We start from the raw sequence: 24822 nt of genomic DNA, 5'->3' as shown, positions 1-24822 counted from the left end.
CCAATGGGTAGGTCTAGACCAGTCTACAGTTTAAGAAGAGTTGGTTTGGGTTCATAAATCTATTAATGTAAGCTGTGGAGTAGGCAGGCCTGGAGTTTAATTCTGATGTCAGTATTGGCTTTGGCAAAAAGATAATTCTGAATATCGTTTTCCCAGTTTTCTAAAATGGCAATTCATTTTAAGGCTTAGAGATGATGTAAGTAGGTTTCTTCGTTCCTGGCGTAGATGGTCAATAAACAATCCTAGTTATCTATACTATCGGGCAAAACCAGCTATTTCCAACATTGGACATGATCTGGTGGATGTTTGTCTGTTGGAAATGTTGGACAGAAGACTCTCGATGAAGGCAGAAACGGAACTTAATCATAACCCCCTTCACTGCCCCCTTTATTCCCCAGTCTTGGCCTGAGCTTGCCTCACAAAGCAGGTAGGCCCAGCTATTTAAGCCAAGTTTTATTTAATAGTCTTTCTTGGCTTCTGGAAGTCAATTGACTTGAAGTTAGAAAGGCCTGCGTGTCTGGGGGCGTAGCTGTGACAACGGAGGTACTGTCAAGGGTAAGAAAATAAGAGGTTCAGGAGAGAACAATGGCAGATTCTCATTTTGTGGCTCCCTGTGATGGACCCTGGGAGCGCTGAGGTGGCGAGCAGTTGTTCCTGGACTGAAGTCTCCCATACTCGAAACTACACCAGGCTCTTGGCAGGAGCTCCCACGAAAAATTGAATCCAAGGCGCCTTGTGAGACGGGTCTGGGCTTGCTGGCCTCATCCAGGGACTAGGGTTTGTTTGGAGCTTCTCTAAGCCAGGGAAGCCCTTGGGTACCACTTACACATCGCATGGCTTGAGGAGATGGGAAAGAAGGAAGAGACCAAGGACACAGTTCAGAGGCCGGGAGAATACCTCCCGCTGGTAGCTGGATAAGGCAGTAACTCCTGAATTGACAGTGGTCATCACTTGTGCCCCAGGATCTGGTCCCAGTCCTCTTGAGCGCTCTCTGCCTGGGGCATCACCCCTGTCCCGGGCGGTGCTCTACAGACGCATGTCAGTTCATCTGGGGAATTGTGGACACAGTCTGAGGCTGGGATCCCCGGTCTCCCATGCCGGGTGTCGTGCCCATCTTGCCGGGGCTTCGGAGGGACCCAGTCCAGAGCCCGAGGGTGCACTAGAGACTCAACCGTCCTCAAGACCCGGCAAACGGAGCCCTCTCCCGGCCGCGCCGGGCAACGCGCGTTCCCGGCTCGCTGCTGGGCATGCGCGGCGCGCGCTGGCTGTGGCCGAGAGCGAGCGGCTCGCACACATTGCCCGGGCGGCGGGCGAGGCGGGCTCGCGGGGCGCGGGGCTCCGGGCAAGCCCCAGCGGCGACTCTGCAGCGGGGCGCGGTGGGCGCTCCACCTCGAGGCTCTTTCTCTCCCGACCACCCGCCACCTCGTGTCTGGGGAGGTCGCGACACTCCGTGAGGAGCGCGGCGGCTCAGAGGGCGGATCCAAGGTAAGAGCCCCTCGGACACCGGTGCGGGTCCCGGGTGGGATTCCCGCGGCATGGGCTCCCTCTCGATTTTCCGTAAGCGCCTTTGTGCGCCGGGACCGGAGCGGTGCCAGGCTCGGCGGCCGCCGCGGTTCACTTGGACCCATTGCAACTGGTGTCGGCGGCCAGGTGTGCGAGGGCGCTGCCGCCCCAGCGCGTCCCCGAGCCTGCTCCGCGCGCTCCGGAGCCACGAGACCCGAGCCCGCCGCGACCTGCTCCGTCGGGGTAGGAGCCCAGGGCTCCCCCAGACCCCACGCTCACCTAGGCTGCGCGGGGCGCACCTGAGATCGGCACACCTGGACGCAGACCGTACCTTAATGTCTTAGACTTGGGGCTTTGAGAGAGCCTCTCGCCCCAGCTCAAGTGGGGACTCCCCCCAGGAGACCCGTTAGAGATGGGGACCCGCCCTGGTCTACACCTCCAGTTGAGGTAGCTCGCTCTGTTTGAGTACTTGTAAATTCTGGATCACTTTCCAACACCATTTTACTTTGGGGAAGATGGCCTCTCCTATTGCTGTCATTAGGGCTTTGGAGGGGTTCCACACCCACTGAGAGGTATTGCAGGCTCCCCAAGTCTCACCCCTTCCTTTCTTTTCAATGACTACAATACACATGCAAAGTCTTTGCACGGTTCTCTGAGCCCTGCTGCTCAAATCCTCCTCTTCATCCCACTGTAACCCCAAGTGCTGCTGGCATCTCGCCTGGGCAGGAATCCCTGGTGTTTGGGCTTGAAATCCGGAGACATTTGGAGCGGCGAGGCAGTGGAAGAGGAGGCTTCCCGAGCCAATGTTTCAGCGAATGCATGGCTGCTTTTCTTTTCAAGGTTTCACTTCTTGCCTCAGACAGTAGGAGAGAGAGACAAAATAGCGAATAAGATAAGTTCAGATTCAACTTGGTTCAGACACGTGTGAGTACTTTGAATTTTTACTTGGTTTTGCCACTTTGAGTAGGAGGTGGAATTAGGATTCCTGGAAGGCTTTTTTATGTTAAACAACAACAAAAACCTCAAAGTAACTGTGTTGTGGGCTGTTTCTAATTTCTCTCCTTTAAAAGGATGCTATTCTGCAGCTCATTGGGTTCGGGACCGCCTGCGCTCTTGTGTAGAATTGTAGATCTTGGGACAGCTAGTCTATTGAAATTAAAGTCAATGACATCTCACCTCACCCAGTAAAGATTTCTTTCTTTCTTCCTTGTTTTTAAAATTGGGGATCGGAAGTTTCTGGGCATGCTTCTGTAGTTGTTAGTTTGGTGGTGTGGAAAATCTGTGGCTGATGGGCTCACACCATCTGAAAGTTAAACGGGTCTGTGTAGACTTGTCTCATAGATGGTGTGTACCGAGTGCCACAGCTAGTGAGTGTGTGCTCGTAGAAAGCCTTTCCTGCACTATAGTAGATTAAGACTTTGCAAACATTCACAAGTCACTTTGCTCATAGCAGAAAAAGAAGGGAAAGAAAATATCTTGTAATTCCTACTGTTCTGAGCTAAGTGTTGCTCACAGTATTTGAGATGTGCACTTTGTAACTTTCTTTCACTTTCAAAGTGTCATTGAGTGTTGTTCTAATTGGCAAGCTGGCCTTTTATTAACAGTGGGAAATGCCTTAAGTGAACTTGTATTGAGGATGATTAAAAAAAAAATCCCCTAACAGGAAACTGGTGTTTAATTTGGAACACTTTGCTTATTTGTGTTCAGAGGTAGAGAGTTCATTTTGTGTGTATATCTAGCTTTAGTCTGATTTAGTCTACACTCACTCTTTTCAGGCTCCAGGACTTTGTGGCTTTGTGACATACGCCGCTCCCCTCCGCCTTCAGTGCTTTCTCTAATTTGCTGTGTTTCACACCTTCATCCCATTTTCAAACCTTACACTACACGTCTCTTTATCTACTCCTTTTTATTCCCCTGAATCTCCTCTTCACCCACCTGTTTTTATCTTAAAATATACGTTGAATTGAGGCTGGTTTGCTTAGGAAAGTACAAATGCCAGGTTCAAAGAGCTTTTGTTCCTCGAAGTTTTATTGGATGAGTTTTAACACAGACTTCACTTGTGTAAATTTTAGATTGGCTTTTCCAAGTCGTATTAAGCACATTGGGTAGTTTTTGTCTCAGTGCAAAACAACCTAAGTATAGCTTATAAACTTTCAGACATCTGCAGGGGTGGCAGAGAGGAAGGGATGGAACTTTAGCCAAAGTGCTCTGGCTATACGGTACATCCCTGCTGGGAATTGCTGCACCAAATTGTTTGCAGCTGTGAGGAACTGAAAATATTTTTCTTAAGACGCACTGTAGTGGAGTCCTTGCAAACAATGTGAACTGAGTGTTTACAAGAAAGTGGGGGGTTCTTCAGGTCCCCACTGCAGCATCTTCAGATACATTCCAAAATGGGCTTTTAAAACAGACCCTAGGGCCTGGGGAGATGGCTAGGTGGGTATAATGCTTGCCAATCCAGGATGAGTTCAGATCCTGAGCACCCACATAAAAAGCTGGGCATGCCTCTGCAGTCCCAGTGCAGGAGTGAGTGAGGGGGGCGGCGGAGGGTGGATACCAGGGACTTGCTAGCCAGCCAGTCTACCTCAAATGGCAAGCTCCTGGGTCAGTTGAACACACGTGTGAGTGCAGACACACACACACACACACACACACACACACACACACACACACACACTAATAATAATAATAAATGATTACTGATAGTCTGTAAGCTAGATGGTAGAAAAATGCAGCAGTGGTACAGGGATTATAATAGCGTCTCCTGGTAACATCCTAAGTTGTATTGGCTGCAATTGATGGGTCGTTATTGGTGTTGTATTATTAGTTATAGCTCATACTTTGTTTACTTGTCTTTTTCCCTTTGTTTTTGGTGATTGAACCCAAGGTCTCATGCACATAGTTCTCCCACTGAGCCACACTCCGGCCCCTCCCTAGTTTTTATCTAATCTGTTTTTTCTGTCTCAGGGTTCTACTAGTCAGAACACTAGTCACATTTGATTGTCACGGTCTCTTCAGCTCAGGCTGACTCTGATCTTTTCTCATATTATCTTTGTTTTTTTTTTTTTGGTTATTTTGACAACTTTGACCATTTTGAGGAGTCCTGGCCATACAAGTTAATAACACGCTTTTCCCCTTTGAATTTGTCTTTTGTTTGTCCCGGGGGTAGGCTGTAATTACGCACACCTCAGATCCCAGCACTAGGACAGCTCAGGCGGAAAGACGGCAGGTTTGAGGCCAGTCTGGCTACATACTGAGTCCCTGACTTAGTCAGGGTTACCATTGCTGTGGTGAAACACCACGAAGAGCGAGATGGGGAGGAAAGGGTTTATTTGCCTTCTGCTTCCGCATCCCTGTTCATCACTGAAGGAAGTCAGGCCAGGAACTCAAACAGGCCAGGAACCTGGAGGCAGGAGCTGATACAGAGGCCACGAAGGAGTACTGCTCACTGGCTTGTTCCCCCTGGCTTGCTCAGCTTGCTTTCTTAGAGAAGCCAGAACCACCAGCCCAGGGGTGTCCCCACCCACAATGGGCTGGGCCATCCCACCTCTATCACTAGTTAAGAAAATGCCCCACAAGTTTGCCTACAGCCTGATCTTATGGAGGCATTTTCTCGACGGAGACTCCCTTCTCTCTGATGTCTAGTTGAATATAAACTAGCCGGGACAGACACGGTCACAAAACAAGGAAACACAGCCATTGTGGGCTTTGGGTTGGAAGATGACCAGGGCAAAGTGCCTTCTCCATCACAAGTCACAGCACGAACCACCAGAACCATCCCCAGGGATATCAGACTCATCTTGATCACTGGCTGAGATAGCATTGGTCTGTTTTTTCTGCTGCTGAGTTCCTGGTCTCTACTTTTTCATTCCCTCCCCCTGGGAAGGAGTCTCCTAACGCAGCCTGTATTTAATTAGTCCAGACTTAACGACCCCTCCCCATCCCTGGGGGGGGTATTTATCTACAACTGTGTGTCATTTATAATTTGAATATAAAACTAGCCAGGACAGACACTGCCACAAGACAAGGAAACACAGCCACTGTGAGCTTTGGATTGGAAGATGACCAGGGCACAGTGGCTTCTCCATCCCAGGTCACAGTATACACCACATCAGCAGGGTTATCAGACTCATGGGAGGTTTTCTCTTTTCCTTCACTTAGTTGCTTGGGCATTTACTTATCAATCTGAACTCCTGAATACTTTCCATATCCTTTGGGCTGTAATCTAACCCATCTGAAGCTCAAAGCCTTGCAGCTGGCTTCTTGTGTCCCTTTGATAAGTTCCTATGAATGTGGTTTGTTTCTTTTTTAAAAAGCATGTCTCTAGAAGATGTGCCAGGTCCTTCTTGTAGAGTGCCTATCAAGAACCAGCCATTTCATCAAGGAATTGGTTTCCTAATGCTTGGAACTTTTACTGGAAAGCCAGGTCTGACCCTGAGTGATGGCATATACCTATAATCCCAACACTCTGGAGGCAGATACGGGAGAATTGTGAGTTCAAGGTCTACTTGAGCTGTATACTTTGAAAGAAGCCAAGGTCTGGGTACTAGGTGGACTTGCTAATGGAATGTCATTAATTCTCATGTGAAAAATACATTTGTGTATAGAGATTTAGATATATCTCTGTGTGTGTGTGTGTGTGTGTGTGTGTGTGTGTGTGTGTGTATCTGCATACCTATGTGTATCTATATTAAAGTAAATATGAACTCATACTGGTATAATACTGATAGTGATATACAGCATTCTGGTTTCTCCCCTGTTTATTTGGAAACTCCCTGCAGTGGTGAAGAAGAACCTGTCTACCTGTCTCCATTTCTTTGTTTGCTTTATTGTTCATTTCCATTATACAAATTTAGCAGAACTGGAATTGACAACCTTTGAGAGCATGGACAACCACTTTGCTAGCTGGAATCCAGTGCCCATATGCAGGGCCTTTTGCTTTTAAGTTTAATCTCCACCCATTTCCACAGTTAACTATCTAAGCATCTCTGCCTCCTAGCTCCTTTCATGAGATGGTTTTACACACTTGTAGTTACCATTCTTATGTCACAGTCTGCTTTCCATCTAGGGACCCTTGACCTTGTAATTTAATTTCTTATACATATTAAGATTAATCCTTGGTCTTATAAAGTTCTGTGGGCTTGACATGCCTATCTTGACAGTGTCATCTCGAATAATTTTAATGTATTACAGTTCCCTGTGCTTTGACCCATTATTCCCCTTGTCTCCTCTCTGAAAATCAGAGACCTTTTATTGTCTGTGTAGTTTCAGTTTTTCTAGATGTCATGTGACTTTCCTGTACTGTCATTTTCCACTTAGCAATATGTATTTAAGGGTTGTCCATGTCCTCTGTAGTGGACAACTTATTTTTTTATTTTGCCTTAGTGTATGGGTATTTTACCCACATTTATGCTTGTGTGCCATGGGTGTGCCTGGTGCCTGCAGGAGCCAGAAGAGGGTGTCAGATTTCTCTGGAAGTGGATTTTGAAACTGCCATATAGAGCTGGGAATCAAACCTATGTCCTCTGGAGGAGCAGCCCGTGCCCTTAACCACCAACCCATCTCTCTACTCCCAGCTCATTTATTTTTATTGCTTAACATCGTTGCACTGAGATGATGCATTTTAGCTTACTTCATCTGTTGAAGGACATCTTGGCTGTTCCCAGTTTCTAGGAATTGTGAATAAAGCTGCTATGAACATTCTTGTGGGGCTTTAGGGAAGACATAAGTGTTGAAACAGTGAGGTGCATGCTTGCGAGTGGGATGGAAGATCACAGGCTAGGATTGTGGTTGTCTCTGTAAGGTATTTCAGACTATTTTCCAAAACAGCTGCTGCTACTCTTGCATTCATAGCCGCAACATCCCAGTTCCTATCATTTCATCTCCTTGACAGCATTTCACTTTCGGAGATTATTAATTCCAATAGCTGAATGGTAATATCTCATTGTTATTTGAATTTGCCATCCCCTAATAATATTTATGTGTTAACATCTGTTCACGTAATATTTTCTGTTTATGCATTTTTCTGATGGTAGGATGTCTGTTTTGCCTACTTTTTTAAAGCATTATTTCTTACTATTTAGATCAGGTGTCTGTTTGTGTGTGATCAGATGCATGCTTGTGTGTGGAGGCCAGAGCAAGAGCATATGTAAGCTCTTAAGTTCAGGAACCTTGTCCATCTCCTTTGAGACAGGGTCTCTCACTGGCCTAGAGCGCACAGGTCAGGCTTGACTGGTTAGCTGTGGATCTCCAAGGACCTCCCTTTCTCTGTCTCCCTGGTGCTCCGAGTCCAGGTGCACACAGAGAGGCCTGCCTTTCTTTTTCCTTTATATTCTTCGGTCTGGAGACTGAACTCCAGTCCTCACACTTGAAATACAAATGTTTTACTGGCAAAGCCATCCTCTAAGCATTGGGTTTTAAATTTGATAAAGTAAATGTATCAATCTCATGGTTTATGTCATATTTGAAAACTCAAGACTGCCTCTTTTTAGCTTTCAACCCCCCCCCTTTTTTTCTACATTTAATGCATTTGTTTGTATGTCGGAGATGGAATACATGCACGTGCTGTGGTGACATGTGGATGTCAGAGCCAGTTCTCTCCTCGAGTCATGTGGTTTCTAGGGATTGGACTAAGGTCATCTGGCCTGCCAGGAAGTGCCTGTACGTGTTAAACGAGGATGACTCATTAGATGGTGTATCTGAGATCCTCGAGAGTATTTTCAGTTTTCCGATCTATATCCACTGACAGAGGGGTGTGGGGAATTGGAATGTGTTCATAAAGTATAGGTTCTCTTAATGATGGAACTGGGGGATTAGGAAAAATGAAACACAGAATGGTAGAACTAGCTAGTTATTCGTTTCTTCCTGTTCTTCTTTGAATTCTGAACTTCTTGGTGTTGAGGATCTGAGTTTCAGCTCTGTTCCCACAGTATCTAATTAGGCACTTCACATCATGTGGGACACACACACTCAGGGTGGGACCAGTGGTAGTACTTATTCAATGCCATTGTTATGGAGGATGGTAAGTGGAAAAGAGAGCGTGTTTAGTAAGAAAGGAGAGACTCCCTGTGGCCAAGGACATCAGAAATGGTCCATTGGGTGACTTTTGGAGGCCAACAGTGAGTGTCCTGGGTAGGCCTCCTGGGCATTCTGGGCAGACAATGTTGGGTGGGTCAAAGTGATAGGTGTGGTGGGAACTGTGGGCATTCTCACACCTGAAGCTAACAGAGGACTAGACAGCTGGTTGTACTCCATCTTTACGTCCAGCAGTGTGAGACCATTCATTACACTGCACTAGGGAAGATTGGGCTCTTCAAGGCTGTTGAAGAATGCTCTGTTTCTCCTCTTTTAACCACAGGGCTTTCTGAAGCGATGCGTGCTTTTCCGTCCTGTCATCCTCAGTGACTGTAGACTACTTAAGAACATTAAATTGGGGAGTTCGTGTCCAAGCATTCTTCTAATTAGTAGCCAGCCGAGCAACTTAAGGATGTAACTGGTGACAAAGGACCTTTCAGTCCTTTTCCAGCTGGTCCAGAGCAAGGAACACGGTCTCACAGAATCTGACCATCATATTGAAGAGCGTACCAAGGTTATTTGTTAAATGACCTATGTATTTGAGTATTTGATAAGAGGTCAGATATTGATTGTTGAAAACTATGTTTTTAATATAAGAGAAGAAAAAGTTTAAGAAAAATAATCATCAAAAGAAAGAAGTTTATACTTAAAAGGGAAATAAAAGCATTCTAAAGTCTCTTACAGAAGGCTGTTTGAATTTCGTTTTATTTAGAAAATGTTATATTCATACCATTAGAATATTGCTTAGGCTAATCTTTATTCTCAGAATATATAGTTGGCTGTTTGTGGGTCTAATGGAAGAACAAAGTGTTTTTGGTATCTGAAATACACTTGCAGTTATTAAACACTCTATTTTTTCTGGATGGCTCTGGTATTTATATTTTATAACATTGTAATTATTTATAGTATTTTCATTAGAGATTAAGATATTGAAAATAGTTTAGATGAAAGAATAAGACTGTGAGGGAAGATAAGTATGAGTCTGTCTCTTTTGAAAATAATTGTGTGTGTGTGTGTGTGTGTGTGTGTGTGTGTGTGTGTGTGTGTGTATGTGTGTGTGTGTCTGAGACAGGGTTTCTCTGGGTAGCCCTGGCGTTTCTGTAACTTGATATGTAGATCAGGCTAGCCTTGAACTCAGAGATCTATCTCCCTCTGCCTCCTGAGTGCTGGGATTAAAGGTGTACACCACCACCACCACCCCAGCACTTTTAATATATTTTATTCTAGTTTTCTATAATAGTTCTATCATTCAGGGGTGATGGTGAGTTTAGAAAAATATACAATATGGTGGTTTTATGTGCCTCACCTTAAAATTTTTAATATCATTTATTTATGTGTGTGTATGTGTGTGTACACACAGCAGTGTGTGTTTGGAGATCACAGGACAACTTTCTGGAGTTGGTTCTCTCCTTCCACCAAGGAGGTTCTGGGGATTGAACTCAAGTCTTTAGGCTTGGCAACAAGCACCTTTAACCACTGCACCAACTCACTAACATTGATTGTGTGTGTGTGTGTGTGTGTGTGTGTGTGTGTGTGTGTTGTTTTATTTTTCGAGACAGTTTTTCTGTATAGTCCTGGCCATCCTGGGACCCACTCTGTAGACCAGGCTGACCTTGAATTCAGAGATCTGCCTGCCCTGTCCCCTAGTGTTAGGATTAAAGGCGTGGGCCACCACCGCCAGGCTCGACTTAAGATAGAGAAAACGTGCTTACCTGTACTGTGAGCAAAGGTCTGTCACATTTACAGTCACGTTTACAGATCTGCTCTGCTTTCTCTGGAGGCTGAGGAGGGGCCTAGACCTCTTGAAATTCAGTATCTTCTGCCGACCCGTGCAAACTCACCGTTTGCCTGTTCATGTGTGGAGGATCCGTTTGTTACTGCATTGATGTGAACTGTTTTGTTCGTCCCAGTAACAGTTGCTTAGCTTTGTGTGCCTGTACACACATGAGTAATCTCCAGCCCCTCTTTCCAGTGTGTCTTAAAAACTTTTATGACTTTATTGTGTTTATTTGTGTCATCAAAAATGCTCCTGTGGAATCCATTTTCAGTACTGTAAACTGTAGTCTCTTTCGGTCTCTCTCTTTCACACTCACACACACTCACACACCACTCTCACATGCTCTCTCTCTCTCTCACACACACACACACACACTCTTACACATACACAAACACTCTTACACACACACTCTCACACATACTCTCATATACTCACACAAACACTCACAGTCTCACACACACAACACACACACATACATACACACATTCACACTCTTACACATATTCTCATATATTCTCTCTCACACATACACTCATACACACACACACACACACGCTCACACACACACACTCTCTCTCTCACACACACTTACACACACAAGCTTACATTACACATTTTATCCACCGAGAGCCTTGTAATCAAGAGGGACCATTGTGTTAGTCATTCCTCATGTAGCTCTTCTTCGGGGCTTTGCTAGATCTTGAATAATTGAAAAGCAATGGGATTCTTTCTGTGATAAAAGTCTGGCCATGGGGCCGGTTCCTGTCCTGTTACTCACACTGATCCTCACTCACGTAGGGCTGCGGGGCTGATGCGTGTGACTGGAGAACATGTGTTGGGTTGCTTTACTTGTTAAGCAACATGACTCTTGGCAGATTTTTATGTGAATTAATTCATGGATTTGCCTAAATTATTGCCACTTCTACTTTTAAGTGAGTAGTGTGTGAAGCCAAGCTTGAACAACAGTGCTTGAAGAATGCTGGACAAGGGGCTGGTGAGATGGCCCTGCAGGTGAAGGCGCTTGTCACCAGGGCTGCTGGATGACCTGAGTTCAAGCCCTGGGACCTTCATGGGAGAAGGAGAGAACTGATTCTCCCGACTTGTGCTCTGACCTCCACGTAGGCACGGTGTCACATACGTGTGCACAGGCACACAGACACACACATGAAATAAATAAAAAAAAATACAACATAAAACTTCACTGAAGTTTAGGAATCCTTGGGTTCATTTTTTTGGTACATTAGTGTGTTTATTGTCTTTGTAAAATTACTGGGTGGGCCGGAACATCATATTTCTTTTTATCTTAGTTTTTAATTTTTCGCATTTTTTTAAAACCAGATAAAGTTTAGAGTTTCAACACTGTTTGCTCCAACATCTTTGTGCTTGGCAACATTTCACATTTCCTCTTTATCTTAAGCCTTGCTGTGTCCATGGTCGGCAAAGAAAATGGTCCTATGACAATCTTGAAGATGCTGGATGACTGTGGGCTCCTACTCCACGCCTTCCTTCAGCACCACCTCTGGCAGCCTCATCAGCCCTCAGGTCACTGCAGCTGAAAGTGTCGTTCTCCTAACGTGGATACCTTTCCCCTTCACTGCTCACCTCTTCCTCATGCCTGGGGAGACACTGGTCATGGAGTGGGCCATCTGAAGAAAGGTGGTTTATCTGAATAAATGGTGGTTGTGGCAGACAGGGTCATGTTTAGGCAGCTGAGAAGGCTTGAAACAGAGGAGTGACTAAAGCCCTTGTCACCTTAAATCTTACTTGGGTGCTAAAGAAGTTATTTTGAAAATAGCAAAATCTTATTATGACAAGTTAAATCCCATTTAGCATATATGTGTGAATGGTGCTTTAACCAGAATAGATTTTGTATGTTCAAGACAAATTCTCACTACAGAGCTTGGGCTGCCCTGGAACTTGCATGAGGAAGAGGTGAGCAGTATAGGAAAGCCCAGGGTGGGCTTCTTGTCACACAGATCTGCTCACCTCTGCTTTTCCAGTGCTGAGATTAAAGGCTTGCACTGCCGCCTGGTCTCCAGAATGAATCTCCGCACCATTCAGTTTTTATGCTAATTAGAAGTATCCTGTGTGTGTGTGTGTGTGTGTGTGTGTGTGTGTGTGTACGTGTACGAATATAGCTTGTATAGGAATCCTTTATCACTGTAATGAATTATAGAATTTAAATTGAGATATATATCAAGTGGGATTATATAATATAAGAGGATGCCCCACGATGTTGGAAAGGGTTTTCAAACAAGAGTGGTATGTTATCTTACCTCCAGGACTTGCTTCCCACCCCTGTCTCTCTTATCTGTGGTTAGTTCTATTTTCTCTCTAGGCCAGACAGTCAATGGAACAGTTGAAGCATGATTTTGTTAGCTCTCACTAGACTGAAGTGTAGAAGACCTAAAGATATGGAATGAATTAATCCAATAGATATCAGTTATGTTTTATGTTATTGTTTGGTTTTCAGGGTCATTGGTATGATCATTGGTATGATTGGTATATCCTCTCTTAAAATATAAAAGTTTAGATAGGGTTCCGTATCAGTGGCTCAGATGGTAATGGTTGGGTAAAGGCTGACGGTAGAATCTGATAGACAAGACGTACGAACCCAAAGCCAGTTTTAGCCCAATGCACTGTTGTGCTGTCTGGGCGCTTTGACTGTGTGTTGTAAGAAACAGTATATTATTTGATATAAGACTATATTAAATATTTCTTTGATAAATAAAGACAAACAAAAGTGCTTTGAGTTCCAAGCATGGACTTAGTTGTCCTTGGAAAATGAGACATCTTGCTATTTCTGAGTAATAACCTTGACTTTATGAGGACAGTGTGGACACTGATTATGTTTGGGGCATTAGGAGTAAAGGTGCTCACTCACCCAGGAAGCTGGTCTTGCTTTATGTGACTTCCGGAGAATGAGGATGGGGATCTGGGGTGGCTTTCCAGGTTAGCCGATCCAAGCCTGCTGCTTCTTTTCCCCTTCCAATGTATAGGAGCATCTAGGTTTCTACAGAGGGTTGAGAACACAGTTTCAGTTTTCAGACCAGCAGAATGAGTTCATCTGGGAAAAAAGTTTTAAAGGCTTTTAACTCTAATCCATCAGCATCATCTAACTTTCTAAATACTCTTACTAAGTTTTTTAATATCCATTTTTCTTTAATCTTGAGACTTTCCTACATGTATACAAAGAAACATGGTCTTATCTACCCATTTCTCCCTTCTAACTTCTCTTAAGACCCTCCCAATATGGAACCTCCAAACTTTATGCCCCCCTCCTTTTTTTTTTTTTTTTTAATAACCCACTAAGTCTAGTTAGTGCTACCTCTATGTGTATGGGTGAGAGGTCATCCACTGTAGTATGGGAAACCTACTGGTGGCCATACACTTAAAAAAAAAGATTCTCTCTCTCTCTCAGCAGCTTGCAGCTTCAATATCTTCAGTAAGGCTTGAAGCCTGGAGAGCAGTGCCCCATCTATGCTGGAAATTTGGTTGGATGGATCTTGTGCAAGTTTTGTACAGTTGTTCTGAATTTATGACTGTGATATCAATGCATGTCCAGACAGCATTTTGTTGCTAAGCTTTTTTGTTTGTTTGTTTGTTTGTTTTTTTGAGGCTGGGTCTCACCATGTAGCCATGGCTGGCCTGGAACTCACAGAGGTCCAGAGATCCACCTACCTCTGCTATGGAGTGCTGATAATAATGGTGTGTTCCACCACACTTGGCCTGCTGTGTTTATTTGTTTTAACAAATATTTATTTGTTAAATATTCAAAAAAATATTTACTTGTCCACTATAGCATAACTCTGTACTACAGGTGAATTTTTTTACATGTATTTATTTTGATTAATTATTTTATGTGTGCATGCATGCATGCTATTGCCGCTGTGTAGAGATCAAAGGACAGCTTGTAGAATCGGCTCTCTCCTTCCATCGTGTGGGCTCTAGGATGGAAGTGAGGTCCTCAGGTTTGGCAGCAATGAGCCATCTCACTGCCCAAACAGTATTTTTAAAAACAGAATTGTAGAAGAGAACTAGGAATATGTGTGTGTGTGTGTGTGTGTGTGTGTGTGTGTGTGTGTGTGTTTTCAATAGAGAGCTTGACTTAGTACCCTGCAAGGTGCAGCAGGCTGGATAGTAGCAAGAGCAGCCCAGCACTCACATGCACACTGAATTGCATAAACTGCATGTGGCGCTCTCCCTCCCTTTTATGTGGGGCGTTTTGTCTGTTGTCCTGCTCTTGATCTTGGCTGGTCTACGTCAGACATCTCTGGCTGTCCTTTCTGTGATGTGCTTACACGGGATAGGTTCCATCATTGGTTCATCCATTGGTGCAGCCAACGTAATTTCTCGATCTTACAGTTCACAAATAATAGCTTTATTTAATTGAAGATAGTTTCATTTGGTTCATGAGATTTATCCAATAGGAAAATATTACGTAATTGCATATTAAATGCACTAAATGATTGGGCTGTGTAACTAACAAGGCAGACACGGTTCTTGTCCAGTGTTGGTGTGCAGTGGCAGAACCCGTATGTTTTTTTGAGGCGAGGTCTCATGTAGCTGGTTTTAACTTTGTGGCACAGCTGAGGATGACTTTGAACTCCTCCTCCTCCTTCCACCTTTCAAGTGCTTGGATTTTGAGCGTGCACCATCATGGCTGGTTAGAGTCATGAACTGAACCATGAAAGAAGATGTGGGCATGGTGGTGCACATTTATAATCCCACTATTTGGGAAGCTGAGAGAGAAAGATAGCTGTGAGTTGATGTGAGCCTTGTGTGTATAGTGAGCCTTTAACTAAAATTAATTTTTTTGAAAAGTAGCATTATTATCTGGGTAAGTGGTCAAAATTATGGAAAGTAAATCATAGCCTTTTCCTGGCTTCTCCCTTTTACTCCTTAATTGGTATCCACATTTTTCTTGTCAAATATCCAAATACTGGTGCTGTGGATATCACTCTATATAAATAAAACACTGATGGCCAGTGACCAGACAGGAAGTATAGGCTGGACAAGGAGAGAGGAGAATTGGGGAAACAGGAAGAAGGAGGAAAGACACTGCAGCCACCGCCAGGACAAGCAGCATGTAAAGACGCCGGTAAGCCACAAGCGACGTGGCAAGGTATAGATTTATAGAAATGGGTTAATTTAAGATAAAAGAACAGTTAGCAAGAAGCCTGCCATGGCCATACAGTTTATAAGTAATATGAACGTTTGAATGATTATTTTATACATGGATTGTGGGACTTCGGGGCTTGGTGGAACTTGGAGAAAAGCCCTCCAGCAACATACTGGTATTTGATTTTCTAGGTATATTGATACCGTAGATTATAAAGCACCCACCACCCCACTTCCAAACGATGTTCACTTTTACTAAAATCTCGAGAGGAGTATTTGTTATCTAGGGTCTTTGGGGGGAAGTATCTGCATATCATTATTCTTGTAAGAACAACCTCGGAAGGTCTTCCACGCTGAGGTTAGGTTAGTATCGTGTAGACAAGTGTCACTGCTGTCATTTTGATATGCAATATTCAAGTTTCTCCTGGAAAACTTGGGGACAAAGCAGTCTTTACCCTTAAGGTGAAGTCAGGCCAGAGATTTCAGGCTGCTTGGAAAAATGTAAACCTTTTAGCAATGGGGAAAAGTAGATTACCTTGAAATTTGCATGGGAGGAGCTTTAACATGGCCGCATGAATTGCAGAACTGTAAAATCGCAAGAAAGAAGAAAGAGTGGCTGCCTCCTCCTGCTCTGGAGTCAAGCCTTTTGGACACACCTCTTAAATTACACACCGTTGATACGATCCCCACAATGCCTTTGGCGCATGTGTGTTTCTAGTTAGCTGCTAGGAATGAAAGGTTCACAACTGTCCACTTCAGAAACACTTTTATTTGTGTTGTAAGAGCTTGATTGTTTGGTAGCAGAGCCGGCAACTCTTTTTATCTCTTGTCTGTAAGTATGGATTGGATCATGTTTGCCAAGAAACTTTTGAAAAACCATACCTGTGCATAGAGAAGATTCTAAGTGAGCGTTTATTGACTGGTGTGTTGGAGGTGCTTGGGTTCTTTCAGGCATTTTTGTCTCTGTAACAGAAAGCTCGGCTAACCTTTCTCTTATCTTGCCTACTGGGCATTGAACCATGGTATCACAGGGAGGCGGAAGTCATGCAACGTTGCCAGACAGATGGTTGGACTCCCCATGGCAACCCCGTGACCTAATTTCCCAAGCTTTGTGCACCTAGCTGGAGCGTCCCAACCCTCACGGTTAGCTTGCTCGCCAGTTGAGGAAGGAGGGGAGAGAAGGGAGAGACAGTTACAGAAAGCATCTCCTCAGGTGCCAAGCCCGCGCCATATAGGCCTCTCTGTGGTAAGGGACTGGGGGATTCATTAGTCCGCCTTCTGCTTGGTCCTCATTTGTGTCTCTGGTTGTCACTGTAGGATCTGTGAAAAAAATTAACTGATGAATTGATGGTGAACTAAAATGATTATTTTTGAAGACTGAGTTTTTATTTTTATTTATGCTTTGTTTTTTAATTAAAACTAGATTTTTTTTTGCATACAGTATATTCTAATTATGGTTCTCTCTCTCTAACTCCCGCCAGATCATAACTACTAGCCCCTTCCCCAAATCTACATCCTTTCCAGGTCTTTCTCACTAGGAAGCAAAGAGGATGTTTAAAAGAAAGAAAGGGAAAAAAAACTAACAATAAGGGGTTGGAGATTCAGCTCAGTGGTAGAACGCTTGCCTAGCAAGCACAAGGCCCTGGGATTTGGTCCTCAGCTCCAGAAAAAAAAACCATAACAATAAAATAAGATGAAATGAGAAGGAACCCAAATAGGACCAACAAATGGACAGGGTTGTGTGTGGATGCTCTGGGGGAATGGCGTGGTCAATCCTTTACTTCTCATTTGTAGTAAATTCATTTGACAATTGCTCAGTTATCCAAATACGATGAGGAAGTGCTTTTTTCATTCAAAAAGTATTAGTAAATCCATGTAATGGATTTCCACTGAGATTTTATGGCCTTCGTGATGAAGTGGCACGGGAGATAGGCTCTGATCGGAATTATAACTCTTGTTTGGACACTGACTTCTAGTGGCTTCCCTGTGTCTGAGGGTTGGCTAACGCACATAAGCACATCTTTCTTCTTCACACGCGTTTGGTTCATGTCATGTGTTCTCTTAGAATAATGCTACATTGAGGTCATTTGCTGGTATAACATGGGCACAGACTGGCAGTTAGATGGATTTGAATCACTGCTCTTTCTCAAAAGCATTTGTACTTGAATATCTATACACTCCTATCCCATCACGACTCTTTCCCCACCTCTAAGGCTTTCTTATCTCTTTTCACTCTTCCTTGAAGGGGCTGTCGAGCCACGTGTGAGCATTTAACTTGTCTCCCTTCCAACAGAGACTCGTAACTATGCACATCTTTACTACCAAACTTCCAAGTGTCCATTCGTTTCCTCGACCTCCTTCTGGTTTTGAGCTATAGACAAGAGAGTTCTTGAGAATTAAGATGAATAATATTTGAATGTACTTTTAAAATCTTAAGCCTCTGTCTGTTGTGATCGGAGTTGGTTTAACATGTGACTTCTCTTTCATGTGAACAAGTCCAGGTGTACAGAAAGCTCCTGGTGTCTCCTGGTGTGACAGTTTGTTCTTCTGGAATAGATTTTCTTCTCTTCATGTTCCTGTGTTATTCCCATCATGCTTTCTAAGGATCCCAGACCTGTCTCCATGTCCTTGCTTCTTCCAAAGTAGTCAGCCCACGAGTTCTGGTGCCTCAACTCATGGCTCCGTGGTACCTGCACCATTTCCAGTTGCCAATCAAAGGTACACCAGCTTTCATCTTCCTTAGTTTTACTGTACTGTCCACCTTATGCTTTTGCTCTCCATTGCCTCTCCTCTTCTAGAGTTTCCAGGACTTTCTAGCTCTGTGTTGAATGAATGTATGATGTAACCATCTTTACCGTTGCTCAGAGGCTGTCTCCTTTTCCTTTGGCTCTTTTGAGGCTTCTGGTTGCTGGCTCCCATCTACCCTTCTCTTATCCATCTACACTTAGATGTTATTTCAGAAGCTCTGCTCCTTGGAGAGGATGGGTATCTAAAGGCTGATGGGAACGTAGCTCCTCTTCTCCAGTAAGTCCTAGCACCACCTGTTGGTACTGCTACAGTGGGTAGTGGGAGCGAGACTTTTTTTTCTCAGTTAATGAATTGATGCATTACCTAGGCACGCACAAGTTGAGAAGTTTCTAGGATTATTTACTCAGGCCTTATCTTGTTTCATGTAGTATTCTGTGTTTCATGACCCTTTAAGAAGACTTCAGACCCACATTGTTTCAATCACAACACTGACTCAGTTTCTTATCTGCGGCCCATGCCTTTTTCCTGAGAGCTGACCCTTCATTTCTCACAGGATCCGAATATAGAACAGACCTCTAGGCGTCACATTACCACAGAGAAAGTTTGAGCCATTTTCCCAGCCCTGCTCCCTACTACTTCTGCTCCGTCCCTCCATGTGAAGCTGCTGTTCCTCAAATGACAATGTCAGGTGTCTGCATGTTCTTAGACCTGGGTTTCTTCCATTACCCATCATTTGTTCCTCCCATGAGTAAGCCATCACCAAATCCCATTGATTCTTCTTCCAACATGGCCCACAGACCGTGTGCCGTTTCTCCATTTCCCTGACAATCAGCCCACGTTTCTGCCTTGCTGAGCATCCTGCCTTGCCCCTTCCCGGCTCTCCTTTCACTCTTCACCCATGGATCCCATAATCCCTCCCACTTCCTGAACACACTTAGCCCTGTCCTTCCGTTCCCTCCGCTTTGAATTTCTTCTTTGCTAACCTCATCATCTTGTGTGTGAAAACTCTCCGTCCTAGACCCAGCTTGAAGATCATTTCCCGGAAGCCATTGCTGCCTTCTTCGTTGTGCTGGGCTGCTATCTCATACTTACTTAAATGGTTACTGAGTTACAACTCATGGTTTATTTACTTATGTGCTTTCCTCCCCCTCCTCTCTAACCTGTCCCGAACACTTGTGAGCAGAGGATGTATCTGAATAACCTTTTGTCTTCTTTGTGCCTCAGCACAATGCAGGGTGCACAGGCTTTGTTTGGATGTGTGTTCAGTGAATGGATGCTTCGGCTGGCTTCTGGTGCTGGCAGTTCTGACGTTCTGTCTTCCTGTGAACAAAGCATGGTAGGAAAACAAGAAGTATACCTTGGTTTCTTTCCGAGAGTGTCTAGCTGCTGGGTTTTGAGCCTTTATTCCTCCGCATTTTGAACCTCATGCTTGAGTGCAGCTTACTCTTCCACTCCGTGGCTTAATGCCTGGAGGTGAAAAGGAGAGTTACCATCAGGTCAGGTGACACTTGCGTTTTGTGTTTCCATAGCCTCTTGGATGACTTCCAGACCCATTTTCACTAATCCATTTCGGAAGCCTGAAAATAGAGTACAGAAAATATAACTGTTCCATTGGAGTCTATTCGTTGTGCACGGTACTGCATTTCACACGCCTGTTTCCGTACGTGCAGATAGTGTTCTGGGACCCCGTTCTCCCTCCCCACCCCCTCCCCTCCTGTCTCCCCATATCTCCCTCAGACTACTTTCTTCTACTTTCATGTGATATATACAGCTATGGCTTTCTATCTAACCATGGGTTCACAGATGAGAGGAAGCATGGTATTTGCCTTCTTGAGACTGACTGAATTTGTGCACTGTGATAATTTCCAGTACATCACACCCACATGGAAGTCGGAGGACAACTTGTGGGAGTCAGTTTTCTTCTATCATGTCGCTCTTGGGGATCAAACTCAGGTCACCTTGGTGACAGACACCTTCACCTGGTGATCCGCTGGCCCAATTTCCTTTTTAGTTCCAAAGTTTCTTTTGTTTCTTTTCATTATTAGATGATAAAGAGGATTTTTTTTTTCTTCACATTTTGAAGTTGACTTTCAATTTGGTCACAAATAACCCGTTATAGAGTTAATTTCAGAAACAGTTAAGTTCTAGGGAGAATTTCATCCTCATGAGAAGGCCATGTCTTTGTTTCCGTCTCTATTGTCTGACATCATATTATTGCCAAATCTTGTTTTTACCTTAAAACTTGACGTTTGTCATTGTCCCTTCTTTTCAGTCTCCCCTCCCCCGACATTTTAGGGCTCTACGATCATTATTTAAACTATTTTTTTCTTCTGAATATCTCTGTGTCTGTCTCGGCCCTTCAGTTTACTTTAATTACTAGTTTTGAGTCGGCCTTGCCAAAGCCACGCTCAGAAGTGTCAGTCCTTCCTGGCCACAGATGTCACTGGCAGGCTTCACTCTTTACACCTTCTCTGCTTGTCCTGTCCTCTCCAGGCTTTGTCAACGTCTGCAAATCCCGACGAGCAGTTCAAGTCCAGCCTGTCCCTGCAGACCCGTCCCTCCTGCCTGACCTCCTTCCCCCCGATGAGCAGTTCAAGTCCAGCTGTCCCTGCAGACCCGTCCCTCCTGCCTGACCTCCTTCCCCCGAGTGTGTTTTCTCGGGAATCTATAGCACGTTTTCCTGTCATGTGCTGTAAATTAAATGCCTTCTTTGCAGTTTGGTGTTTGAGATGAGGTATGGCTAAGTAGTCCTGGTGGGCCCAGAATTCACTGTTCTGGCTCAGGCTGCCCTCAGAATCGCCATCCTTCTGCTTCTACTTCCCACGTGCTGGGATCACAGACCCACGTCACCACGTCCAGTGAATTTGAGTGTCTTCTCTGATGCTGGGCATCAAGCCTTTTTGTCGGCTGTTTTTCTTTAATCTTTGAACAAGAGTCAGGCATAGGGTATTGCTTTTGCTCATATGTGTTTGTTAAATGACATGTGAGTTCGTTTTTGTCTTGCATCTTCCATCCCGAGATTTGTGCCACTTAACTTCTCTGGCTCACGGTCTGAAAAGGAATACGATAATACTGGCTACAGTTCAGACTGAGCCTAAAGAGAAACACCACGAACAATTTAACCAAGACGATGGTGAGCATGTACCCATCACCAAGGGCACACCCGCAGGCAAGCATGCCTGGTTTTTCAAGTTCTCTTTCTTTTAAGTGTGAGCTATGATCATCCTCTTTGACATCTCCCAGGGTTTGTAAGTAAATCATCGTTTTAAAGTGCTTTGTAACTTTCTCCCCTCAGACCCAAACTCTTGATAAGGAGTTAATGAAGATGAGAGCCTTTCAACTCCTACCCTTCTTTCTTTGCGTCCCTGTCAGCAGAGGCCAGACATTGTTCAAGTTCCTGTAGAAACCAGCTGAGGAGTAAGACATTGAGACCTTTATGGTACCCGCCTGGGACAGCACTGAGAAGAAGAGCTTTAGATGCATGCCTTAGCCATTTGTTTTTACCGTTGAAATGATCAATGTTTTAAGTATGAATTGTGTTATCTATCCTTCCCTCAACTTTTAATGAATGTTTTTGCACTATTTTGTTTGGAATAGGAACTAGACTCACTGCCTTCCACTAGGGCGTTAGTAGGTGATTCCTAATCTCGGCTTTTATGATGAATAAAGCCCAATTAAAATGTGAAAATTGTCCATAATGATAACATTGAAACCATCTTGGATATTATTCAGCTGCTAAGAATAAAACACGTCTAAATGCAAAAAGTAATAAATTTGTGGCTTTGGTCAGACATCTCAGGCCATTTTTGCGTTTATTCAGTGTATTCTGCTCTGTAATCAGCTTCTCTGGCATAAGCGTCAGACCAAGCACTGGAAATGTGGTTGCTATTTAGAGAGCCCATTGTCTGGGAGCAATTCAGTGGATCTTGATGCTCTCAGGACACGTGGGATCATTCCAAAGTGATTATTACCAATCACAAATGCATCTGATAGTTATGTCTTAAACTAAATTTTGCTTCTTCGGATGTAATACTTAATGCATTTTAAAGAAATATTCATTTTAATAGTTGACAGTATTAGTGTCATTCCATATTTGTGTAAACTTTTCAAAGTTGATTAATAACTTATCCTGGTTTGCTTAGTTTACAAAGATTCAGAATAACTCTATTTTTTACTTTTTTTTTTTTTGGTTTTTTTTGAGACAGGGTTTCTTTGTGTAGCTTTGCGCCTTTCCTGGAACTCGCTCTGTAGACCAGGCTGGCCTCGAACTCACAAAGATCCTCCTGGTTCTGCCTCCCCAGTGCTGGGATTAAAGGCATGCGCCACCACCGCCTGGCCAGAATAACTCTAAATATGTCCTGGAGAATGCTAATTACTTATTTGTTCTTTTCATCCATATATATTTATATGTGTATGTTATATGTGTATGTGATATATATATATATATAATATATATATGGCACTTATTTTAAAGATTTATTATTTTAAAATTTTTACTTACTGTGTATGTGTATGTATTTGTGAGCCCACAGAGTGCAAAAGAGGAAACTTGAGTTCTGGGCAGTCGTGAGCCATGTCATGGGTGCTGGTCCTTTGGAAGAGTGGCAAATGCCCTTATTGCACATCTTTCTAGGTCCTGTATTTGGATTAAAGAGAGTTTGTTGGTAACATTTCCAGAGTAGAATTGCTATTTTGTGTTAGTGATGCCTGACGGACCCAGGGCATTTGCCTAACTACCTGTTTGTGTGCTGCTATTAACCGCACACCAGTCTATACTGTCTAAGACACTCGGTAGAAGAAGAACTCCTGTTGTTCTTGGGTAATTTCATGCAATGTTGGCTAATAGGACATAGAATGGGATTTCGTGTACCAAAAGGAGAGATGTTAGGTTTGACTCAGGAATATGTGGAAAATGATAGGGGATATTTCCTTAAACATTTTTTTTTTGTTTAAAATGCTTTTATTAAATATAAAAGACTTTAAACATTTCATAAGAGAATTGTTTGTCACTACAACTATGAACAGCTCTTATGGTATGTTTTGCATGTCCACAGGATTTTGACTTCGTTTATAGTATGCTGATGAAAGGCTGGTCTGCTCAAAATGGTCTGGAAGTGGTTTGGGTCCTTTGACGGTTTATTTTTTTTGCTTTTCTTTCCCCATCAGATCAAAAGGTGTCTAAACACAGGAAAATTTCAATGTTACAGCCCCTCCCTGTATCTTTTCTCAGTGTGCTGTCAAGCCTCCCAGATGCCACTGTTCAGGTGATTTCCGGTGACAGGTGTCCATGGCGTTTAGTGTTAGCCTGCCACCCGTGCAGGCGAGGAGGGAACCTGTGCTCCTGTGTGGTTAGGCACTCACTCAACACTGAAAAACTCATTTTTTTCCCTTATTCACCCAAGCAGCTGGCAAATCTGTAACAACATATGGGGAACCTCCCTTTCGGTTCTCCTGTGCTAAAGGTGGGTGGAGCCTCAGGCTTTGTGGAACTTGTCAGGCAGCCGTCACCTGAGTGTCTCTACCCTTAGGTTCTTCACCCAACCTTTGCCTGCTCACAGGGCTGTTCAGCAGTTACTGTCGGAGCTTTTGAATGGGACTTTCCAAGACCCTGCAGCTCCAATAGTATAGAAAAGCGTGGGTTTTTTTTTAATTGCAATCAGTTCTCAGTAGTGATGGGAGAGTAACATGATTCTAATTTGCCATTTCTTTACATTGCTCAAAATTGAGTGCAAATTTCATTTGTATGGTGACAACCCCCAGCAAAAAAGTCCATGAAGCACTTTCACAAAGATTATCTGGGAACACTGTCTACAGAATCAACGAAGCAGGGCTCACAGGGCTCACAGAGACTGAAGCAGCAATCACCGAGCATGCATGCGTCTGCATCAGGTCCTCTGCACATATGTTATGGTTTGGCTTGGTGTTTCTGTGGTACTCCTAATAGTGGGAGTGGAGGTGTCTCTGACTCTTTTTCCTGCTCTTGGGACCCTTTTCCTCCTACTGGATTGCCTCGACCAGCCTTGAAATAAGGGCTTGTGTCTTGTCTTATTACATCTTGTTATGCCATGTTCAGTGGCTCTCCCCAAGAGGCCTGCTCTTTTCTGAAGGGAAACAGAGGAAGAGTGGATCTGGAGGAAAGGGAAGGTGAGGAAAGAGCTAAGAGGAAGGCAGGGAGGGGAAGCTGCAGTTGGGATGTATTGTAATAAAAGAATAAATTTAAAAAAAGTAAAATAAGAAGGTTCTCTGTTCTCTGGGGAGAGTCAGTTCTATAATACTTTTTTTCCTATGTGAAACTATTTTTACTTTTGGGGAACCTAAAACTGACAGCTGAGGGCTTTGATAGAGAGGCAGTATTGGGAGGAGAGATCTGGCCTCCCATCACTTTTATTCCCTCATTACAATAAATGCCACAGGTCAGAGAGACATGTAGTGTTGGATGCTGGGCACTAGTAACCTCATCTTGATGTATTGGAAAGGTAGGGCCTTTAACACAGAACCCAGAAACAGTATTAGACCGAGTAGGTGGATCCTGTGAACTTTTGTGCCCTCCATTCAGTAACTATGTTCTAGAGAAGGGATTTATTTCATACTGTTTTATT

The 24822-nt window shown here is 43.9% G+C and overlaps 1 protein-coding gene across 3 annotated transcripts in view; it reads left to right on the top strand.

Moving 5' to 3' along the window:
- The first annotated feature begins 1253 nt into the window (after positions 1-1253).
- Positions 1254-24822, top strand: part of Eps8 (EGFR pathway substrate 8, signaling adaptor) — a 173069-nt gene continuing 149500 nt past the window's right edge. The window contains exons 1-2 of one of the 3 annotated variants that reach the window (XM_076568121.1): positions 1274-1485; positions 2344-2427. The gene's annotated coding sequence lies outside the window, so the exon portion shown is untranslated. Of the gene's footprint in view, positions 1486-2343; positions 2428-11771; positions 11897-24822 lie in introns of all 3 variants that reach the window. The other 2 variants (XM_076568122.1, XM_076568120.1) reach the window with 2 other exon arrangements.

The sequence above is a fragment of the Peromyscus maniculatus genome, chromosome 3, assembly GCF_049852395.1.
Source record: "Peromyscus maniculatus bairdii isolate BWxNUB_F1_BW_parent chromosome 3, HU_Pman_BW_mat_3.1, whole genome shotgun sequence".
Taxonomy (NCBI): Eukaryota; Metazoa; Chordata; class Mammalia; order Rodentia; family Cricetidae; genus Peromyscus; species Peromyscus maniculatus.
The sequence above is the reverse complement of the archived record's forward strand: the minus strand, read 5'-3'. Positions and strand labels throughout refer to the sequence as shown.